Source organism: Arachis hypogaea, chromosome 18 (genome assembly GCF_003086295.3).
Source record: "Arachis hypogaea cultivar Tifrunner chromosome 18, arahy.Tifrunner.gnm2.J5K5, whole genome shotgun sequence".
In the NCBI taxonomy this organism is placed as follows: domain Eukaryota; kingdom Viridiplantae; phylum Streptophyta; class Magnoliopsida; order Fabales; family Fabaceae; genus Arachis; species Arachis hypogaea.
In genome coordinates, this window is record NC_092053.1 from 88,849,601 (window position 1) to 88,850,281 (window position 681).

At 41.4% G+C, this 681-nt stretch overlaps 1 non-coding gene across 1 annotated transcript; it reads left to right on the top strand.

Annotated features, from left to right (window-relative positions):
• The first annotated feature begins 332 nt into the window (after window positions 1-332).
• On the top strand, window positions 333-439 carry LOC112773958 (small nucleolar RNA R71). Its single transcript, XR_003188476.1, has one exon. It is a non-coding gene; the product is annotated as a small nucleolar RNA R71 (small nucleolar RNA).
• Window positions 440-681: the final 242 nt, after the last annotated feature.

The window sequence follows — 681 nt, forward strand, 5'->3', positions numbered from 1 at the left end:
AAGAAGCCTCTTCAGTACTGTTGGATGCAGCTTGCATTCCATGCAGACTCTGAGAGATAATATTGACTTGCTGAGTCAATATTTTATTCTGAGCCAATATGGCATTCAGAGTATCAACTTCAAGAACTCCCTTCTTCATAGGCGTCCCATTGCTCACAAGATTCCTTTCAGAAGTGTACATGAACTGGTTATTAGCAACCATGTCAATGAGTTCTTGAGCTTCTGTAGGCGTTTTCTTTAGGTGAATGGATCCACCTGCAGAAGTATCCAATGACATTTTAGCTAAGTCAGACAGACCATCATAGAAGATATCTAGGATGGTCCATTCTGAAAGCATGTCAGAAGGACACTTTTTGGTCAGTCCTTTGTATCTCTCCCAAGCATCATAGAGGGATTCACCTTCTTTCTGTCTGAAGGTCTGAACGTCCACTCTAATCTTACTAAGCTTTTGAGGAGGAAAGAACTTGGCTAAGAAAGCCTTGACCAGCTTATCCCATGAGTTCAGGCTATCCTTAGGTTGAGAATCCAACCAGAGTCTAGCTCTGTCTCTTACAGCAAAAGGAAAAAGCATGAGCCTGTAGACTTCAGGATCTACTCCATTAGTCTTTACAGTATCACATATCTGCAAGAATTCAGTTAAGAACTGAAAAGGATCTTCAGATGGAAGTCCATGAAACTTGC